The 7,710-nt window shown below is 34.2% G+C and overlaps 1 long non-coding RNA gene across 1 annotated transcript; it reads left to right on the forward strand.

The window, feature by feature from the left end:
- Positions 1–3,556: 3,556 nt before the first annotated feature.
- LOC124448449 lies at positions 3,557–7,709 on the forward strand. Its single transcript, XR_006949064.1, has 3 exons — positions 3,557–3,584; positions 6,708–6,773; positions 7,633–7,709. It is a non-coding gene; the product is annotated as an uncharacterized LOC124448449 (long non-coding RNA).
- Position 7,710: the final 1 nt, after the last annotated feature.

Genomic DNA, 7,710 nt, shown 5'->3' on the forward strand with positions numbered 1-7,710 from the left:
TTTAAGAAGATTTTTCAGTTTTAATGACTGTGTCTGCAATTCATTATTTACAAGACATTTCGTACAATAAGTTGTTATTATTGTTATTTTTAAGTATTCATCATCTGTTCATGTTATATCTACAGCACAAGGATTAATTTTTGTAGAAACGAAAAACAACTATGGTGATTAACAGCGATTTTGTCAAAAGACCTGGTGGAATTGGTCCTTCATCTTTGGATATATATATTAAAAAGAGATAAACGGGGGAAAAACATTCACATGCATTTAACGTTAGTGTGACCTGCTTGATCTAAAAGGGTAGACTCGTCAAAATTCGAATGGGCGGCACTCCACATAGGAGTACATTTTGTCTTCTGTTTATCATATAGCTACATTATTTAATAACTTGCCAAACTTTCTTAAATACACAGCACCAACAGGCTGGATAAATGGAAGGAGCAATTGGAGGTTGTAAATGACTTATTTTTAAGGCCATGCGCAAAGGAAATTTCATGCGATGAAAATATTGTCTTCGATTTGATAATCAATACAGAAATCTCAACACGAATAATAAAATTTTTTTGTCAAATAAATTTTCTATCAAATATCTTGCTTCTGGGATTGAAATGGTGATTGATTTCCGAGCCAGCTGAAATATTGGTTTTAGTTTTTCATCTCTTAAAGGAAGGTTCAATCAAGAACATTTTTCTAACGAGTATTTACTGCTCCATCGTCAGTTAAAAGATTTACACAGTAAAAGCTTTTCTTAACATGGACGCACCTAGTAAAAAATATATAAATTCTTTATAGAATCTATAAAAAATGCTATCTGTGGGAGAGGGGTAAAATTTGAACGGCCAGTAGCCCTGTGAAAGCTTAAACTGCCCCTGAACACCAAGAATGTGTGCAAATCATGCATCCTCACAGCACAGGGCTCCCGGAGAGTTTGAAAAGTGGGGGGGGGGAGGGGCAAAGAAGTTCGCAAAAGCGGATTGTTGTTCTAAGTGTAGCAAAGTCGTTTATAACAGTTTTATTCATTCATTATAGAAAATTTGTTTGATTTCGTTTCTAAAGTTTATTATAGTGCGTTCAGACTGAGTGACCTGCCACGGTGCTCAGGCACGGGCACCAATGTGAACACAAAATTTTGATGGTGACCGTGTATAAGTGCCTGGGTCTGGGCACCACGAAAAGAGGTAGTACAGGAAGCACGGTGCTCGTATACGAAAACAAATGTGAACGACGACGCCGGAGTAACATGTACAGAGAGACACATAGTCAGCAAATGGTTTCAAAACTTGTTTACAATAAAAAACATGAAATTATAAATAGACGAAGCTAGTGGGTACTACGTAGTGTGAACGGCCTGCAGATTTGTGACCGAACAAGGGTATCTCTTCCAGCAATAAGTCTGAACGCACTATAATTGATCAATCTAACGTCAACTAAAAAATGAAGGAGGAACATAAGTGAGACATTAAATACTGTTCAACATCCATACTTATTAAATGTAAGTATTTTCCAAAGCGGATTTTTATACTTTTACATTTTATAAAGCAAGAGATACTGAAAAAGTGTATCGGCGGTGGTGGGGTTGGGTAGTAATCACATTGATAATAGAATATATATTGATATGATCACGTTGTAATATTAATGCTTTGGATGTCGAACCCAAAGTTAAGATTGATATAGTTTCAAGTAAGAATGAGAGTCAATTATCCAAAGTATTGATGAGAAATACCTAAATTTGAAAAGACACATTATTTATATTGTTAGAAAAATACGTACCTTCGGGAATGGCATGGCACCCTAAAACGTACGTACGTAATGCGTACATGTGGGTATATCCTTTTAAGTATATGGCAACAAAATAAAGTACATTTAATGAACATGGCTGAAATAAAATGTTTACGTCATACTAGTTTAAGATTTGAAAATGTTTCTTAGTTTTAAGACCCTGTACTTTTTCGAACTCCCGTTGAGTCACCTGATTTTTTCAGGTCCTGAGACGATTGCTTAAATTGTCCAGCAAAGTGCGAAGATCATATCTTCATTTAACTTCAAACACCGCACTGCATAAAACATTCATATATGAGAACAAAGCAAACGAAAACCAGAATAGTAAAAGCCGTAAAGGTTTTCAAGTAAGCACTGCATGGCTGAATTTCATCATCTATTTTCAAGATTGGCTATATGGCTAATCAGTGTCATCATTATTAGTATTGCAACGGTATTATTGCACTAACTTGATTTTAAAATTTAAACCTGATCGCAGTCTTATGCGTCCTCGGTCATCTGATTTTGAGTGTCAAATATTCGTGATGACGTATATGCAAAATTTGTTGATGCAATGGTATATTTTAAGTTTGAGCAAATGTAACATGCCGTTGTTTGTTAATGAACAAAGTTCGCAACATGATTTATTAAAAGTTTAAGTTTATGGAAAGCTTTTCTCAACTTGAGGTAAAATGAAATTGTGTTCCACAGTTCTACTCTCACCTGTATTTAACGTACGTTTTGTTTACTGATAGTTCGTAGAATTGAGTCAATTGACTGAACTTTTTTGCTTTAAATCGTGCTATTGTTCCCAAGACTTTTGAAATTCTTCTCATTTCTTCGTCCTAGTTATTCAACCACGTACAAAACGACAAGTGAATATACACAAAGAATTTATTTATCAATGTTTCAGCTGCCTCTGTAGCCTTTAAATGTATTTGTGCTAATGTAATTTCCTTTATAAAAAGACGCATACTGATGTTTGAAACATTTAAAAACGATAATATTTTTAGCTGATGTTTGACATGTTTGTAAAACATATGCTTTATCTTCAATTCAGGGGACTTAGGGCAAGGGTGCTAAGGGTGCACTCTTAACCCAAATAGGGCATAAAAGGAGTGCGAATTTTACTATGAACTAAAATCCTAGTGTACCAAACAAATAAGCAAAATCAATTGTAATTTGTGTTTAATAAAGCATGCTTCCAAAAATTTTTCTTGCCAAAAGCAAATGGAAACAGATTTTAATAAAAAATGTGTGCATGTTTCAGGTACAAATAACCACTGAAGGAAATCTAATTCAAACTAGAGTATTCTCTCTAAAAAATCAATTTGCATTGATCTTTGTCTGTTGAGTGAGTGATTAATTACAAGACAATGAACATATTGACTTTAGTATAACTTCCAATAACAGTCATGTATGGAACAATTCACTGAAAATGTTGTGGGAATTTGAATCTGTTTTTTTAGTTTGTGATTTGGGTTTTATGTGCTAAATGCTCTTTTAGTTTCATGAAAAATCATTTCAAAACAGTAAACAGTGTCTTGATATGCTTTTGTATTGTATATTTATTACTTGCATAATATGTATGACAGTGAAAGGTATAATTTTTATCTATATTGTGTACAACCTGTGCTATGATCTACCAAAATATTTACTATAAACTTTCAAAATTTGGTCAAGAGTTAATTTTATCATTAAAGTTGATAATAAAATTTTGCTTTAGAAACATCAAAGGTTTTGCTATGAAAGAACCAACAAAATTTGATGGAAAAAAGATTTTGTATTACTGGGCAACGAGTATGGAACAGTTGCTTTCAATGATGGTGAGTAAAAATTCAGAAAATGGCAACACAGCCACCATTGATTCTAGTCTTGGTTGATAAATTGAACATTGGTCTTTGATTCAATTTAAACAAGATGCTTACTCATGAAATGTACACCTGTGCTAATTGGGTAGACTTCAATTATATTTGCATATAGTATATTGCTTATATATTGCTGAAAATCTTGAAAAAATGGAATCTCACATGCAGTATATTATGTCATTGATCATGTTTAAGTGTTTGTTTATTAGTGACACCAGGCTTAAATTTAAACTAAGGTGCCCTTGTCCTTTAAGGATGGGTCCCCAGCAGTCACAAATAATGTGTGCTATTTTTGACAAGACTAGAAAATCAAAACTAGTTCAAACTTTGTTAGCCTGAGTATTTTCATAAACTTTACATTTCATTGCACATCCTAAGGTAAAATGCAGATGCATGTTTGAGAATTTGTCACCAAAATATAAGTACAGTTATTGACTATTTTAATAATTTGCTATGACAAAACCACATTTGAGAAAATCCTCAAATTTGATTTCCATATTTTAAAAGTCAAAGTTTATTTACATTAATTGTTTCATGTCAATTTATATACAGTCAGTGTCTTCTGTTTTAAAGTCAAGAGTAATCAACCTGATTTTATTTTGTAGTTTTATTCGCCATTGATGCATTTATGAAATCTAATGTTTTAATTAGGCCTTAAAACAGACCAAAGTTGTAAAATTGAATTATTGTGACGTTTCGTCTTTACTCTAGACATCTTCAGAACAAGTAATAATTAATTAATAAGATGTTAACACAAGATATTATATTTACAAAAGTAAATTACTACAAAAAGAGGTGTCAAATGTATTACATGATAGGAAGTTAAGAAGCAAAAAGCAGAAATTAAAAGAGGTTAAGTGAAGGAACTCTTGCACATTATGAAGGCTAGTATTTATTGATTAGAAGGCTCTCATGAATGGAGTGTTCATAGGAATCGTTTAGAAGAGGAAATTATTTTCAAGTCGTCTAGGTTGGTGTGTCCTGTTGCGTTAATGTGAGCAAAATGCTCGATAACGCAAGGCGGAAAACTTGGTTCTGTATGTGGAGATATTCCAAAAATGCCTGAAAATCGGTAGAAGACGTGTGGTTTGACCCACATACGAAGCTTGCAGTTTCGACACTTAAATAAATAGATTACACCAGATTTTAGAGGTTTGGAATTTTGTCCTTAAAGGAAAGAAAGAAGAGATACGTTGGGAAGGGCAGAAGCAAATTTAATTTATTTATGTGGAAGGCAGCACAAAGGCTATTTGTGTGGAATTTGAAGGAGTATGTTTGCAGTGAAAGGAAGACAAAAATAGACGTGTGATTTGTCAAATATGACCGAACCAGACAGAGGTGAACCTTTTGTTTTAAAAAGGGAAAGAAAGAAGAGATAATAGGAAAAGGTAGAAGCAAATTTAATTTATTTATGGAAGGCTGCAGCACAAAGCTATTGATTGTAAAGAATTTGAAGGAATGCATACCGGTGAAAGGAAGACAAAAATAGATGAGCATTTATGGAGAAAGTCAAGACAGGTGGTTTGGGGGCAAAGGTGTTGTTATGAAGCGATGTGATTTGGTCAAATATACGTGAAGGATAAACTGTTTTGATGTGTGACTTTCTGGTAAATTCGGATGTGGAAAAATGTAAGTAGAACAAAGGTTGAAGATGCAGAAGTAAGCAGGAAATTAGTGAAAGTTTAAGTGGGCAAGGGGGTTAGTGAAGAGGCCGGTGACAGTAGGCTTAGGGTAGACGGAAGTGGCGAATTTTCCATTTGTATGAGAGATGTCAATGTCAAGAAATGATAGTTTCTGTTTAGTTCAGATAGTCAAGAAAGGGAGGACGTGATCGAGGAATGAAAAGTGAAAAACAGTCGTCAACTTCTAAAGCTATGTTTTATACAACATATATTGAGTATACGGTTTACGAATGCCAGAAACATGCCATTCCTACAGAATTGAATACATACTTTTAATCTCATTTATAATTCGTTAAAACTTTTTAAGATTCGGTGATGGTATTATTTGCGATTTCTTGAGTATCAAGCAGATATTTTCTAATAGTTCCCATATTATGTCAACATATATAATCCTGATTACCCATGATGCTCTGTTATATGAAAGAATGTTTTGATCTTCGCACTTTGCTGGACAATTTAAGCAATTGTCTCATGAACCTGAAAAATTCAGGTGACTCAACGGGATTCGAACCCATGACCTATGCGGTGCGGTGCACTGCAGCAAAGTGCCAAGATCATATTTTCATTTAATTTCAAACACCGCACTGCATATAACATTCTTTCATATGTCATTCCTTTCACGGGAAAACATCAGCGCAACAAATTGACCTGCTCTCCACTGTGTGACTTCATAGCTCAGTTGGTTAGAGCACTGCACCTGCACTGCTCTATCCCGTTGAGTTAACTGAATTTTTCAAGTTCATGAGACAATTGCTTAAATTGTCCAGCAAAGTGCGAAGATCATATCTTCATTTAATGCCCTGTTTTGTTGAATGGTCAAGTGAACTAGACCTAGTTGCGTTGAGTTGGTTTTAGAATTTCTTACGTGTAAAAACAGAATTGCTGCTATACGTCTATCTTAACAAAAAACAGAACAAAGTTATAAAGGCTCTGTCAAGTCTGTTTACAGGAACGAAGCTTGGACGCTAGTTAAAGGGTTAAAGGAGGGGGTCGTTCATATATTTAGCTCTCTATGACTGTTTTGATACACGACGCCTATCACGCGCTCAGTCGAGCTACTTGAGCGAGAACAATGTTTGGTTATATTTTTGTATTATATAGCAATTGCCAAATAGCGCAACAAAATCTACGCAAAATTGGCAATACAATGTCACATGTGGCAATGTAATATAAAAGTAAATCATGTAACATGAATTGATTGTTCGTGTTAGTAACCATCCAAGAAAGTTTTTCATTGGTTGAAAGAGTTCGTGTCAGTCACGCATGATTTATGTAAAATGACTTGACCTTGTAGCAAGCTTCAAATTCGAATTCAGCATGTCGAAAACTATAGAATACCGTTCATAAAATTTAGCACCGCAATTGCTTCTCGCATTCATTCCCTTTTTCTTCCTTTTAGACTTGATCGACGTCATTGGTTCGGATAGCGCTACAACTTGTCAGATTGTTGTGATCCGTCATGAAGGTAATTCGCCACAAGTTCTGTCTTCTTATCTATATTGCCTCTTGCAATTTGAACGAATTCATTTATGAATGTCTTAATCCGTAGAAAACAATGGATTTCAAAGGAACTTAATACGGCTGAACATGCCAAACTCCAATAGTGCTATTGTCGTTTAACTCCGTGTAAACTAACCAAAGGGTTGCAGCAGCCATGCACAAGTTTTCACAACTGAGCGTATTTCTTTTCTTAATGTTTTTTTGTTATTTTCATACTGTTTTATTTCACGTTAACTTATTCAAAAAAACACAAAGCTAATAGCTTTTATGAAAAGCTGTACCATATTATTGATTAAATGGGCTAACCTACGTATCAGCTAGGTTTTACTCTAAGGGAAGATATAGAGGTATTCAAAATTTATTGATTTTGGCATCATTTTTTCAGTAGGTGCCTTAATTTTTATTGAGGTCGTACAAGTATCAACTGTCATTTCTAAACTTGCTCATGCCTCTTTTATTTTAACTTGTGTTGTATAATGACCATTTCAGAGTCAGATTGAGGTTAAAAGTTATCGATTATATGTGGGGTTTATTTGCTATGAAATTAGGGCACATTCGCCTCACTCATTCGAAGAAAGTTTCCACCGTTCAAATCGTAGTTCTGTCTGATTATCATGCGAGCAAGCGGCCTTTTAGCACAATTCTAATTTGCAATATTTGAAAATTAAAAATTGAATTCTGAAGCATTGTGTCAGTTTATAGCAAGTCGGAGTTTATGAACAATTGCAAGTTGCCGTTATACATTTAATATTATGTTGCTTACTGTGTCAATGTTTAAATTAATATATTATTTGGAAGTTCTTCCATTTACTTTTTTTGTTCAGGTACAGGAGATTGTAGTTTAACCCATTTAGATGGTGCGAGCACGAAACAGGCGTTAAAAGACATGATTGGGTCGCTCA

This window comes from Xenia sp. Carnegie-2017, unplaced genomic scaffold (genome assembly GCF_021976095.1).
Source record: "Xenia sp. Carnegie-2017 unplaced genomic scaffold, XeniaSp_v1 HiC_scaffold_23, whole genome shotgun sequence".
NCBI classification, from domain to species: domain Eukaryota; kingdom Metazoa; phylum Cnidaria; class Anthozoa; order Malacalcyonacea; family Xeniidae; genus Xenia; species Xenia sp. Carnegie-2017.